We start from the raw sequence: 698 nt of genomic DNA on the forward strand, positions 1-698 counted from the left end.
AAAACACAACCAATAGGAAATAGGAAATGACGGTCGAAGTTTGAATGCTTAAATAATTCCATGTGAATTTATATATGCTATATACATATATACATATATTATATTTGTGACCATTTAAACTGCATGTCGAATTAATTTTTTTTTCGCGGACTTAGAAACGCAGACTAAAAACCATCAAATTTAATTATGATATTACTGCTACTGTAATGCTCAATAGGCATTTAGTAAAAAGATCTTAAGGGGATGTTGGCGTGAAAAAAAAATTATCGCTATTAGTCGTATAAAAATCTCCGAATTAACTGAGCGAAATCAAAAATCCTTTTACAAGATTAAAGACGTAAAATTAAAAAGATACTGCAGTGAACTTTGTACTAAAATAAAAAAAAAGTTAACTTAATTTTTAACTTCTTTTCGATTTTAATATAAGATCCACTGCACCACCTTCTATTTTACATCTATTTTATTAATTCTACAAGAGGATTTTTTGTTCCATTCAATTAATAAAAGAATTTTTTAACGACTTTAATATCAATAATTGAATTACTCCAGTATCTCCTTAATATGGAAATCTGTAAATTTATTTATTGCGAAAAATATTATCTCAGCCGGGAGTCGAACCCGGATTTCTAGCATTCTGTGCGAGCATCCTAAACCTTTAGACTACCGAGACCTTAGTAATATTCTTCGCAATATATATA

General features: G+C 28.5%; 1 protein-coding gene across 1 annotated transcript in view; it reads left to right on the forward strand.

The window, feature by feature from the left end:
• LOC108688166 (potassium channel subfamily T member 2) overlaps positions 1-698 on the forward strand; it is a 106005-nt gene that overhangs the window by 85556 nt on the left and 19751 nt on the right. The gene's annotated exons all lie outside the window — the stretch shown is intronic.

The sequence above is a fragment of the Atta colombica genome, unplaced genomic scaffold (genome assembly GCF_001594045.1).
Source record: "Atta colombica isolate Treedump-2 unplaced genomic scaffold, Acol1.0 scaffold226, whole genome shotgun sequence".
In the NCBI taxonomy this organism is placed as follows: domain Eukaryota; kingdom Metazoa; phylum Arthropoda; class Insecta; order Hymenoptera; family Formicidae; genus Atta; species Atta colombica.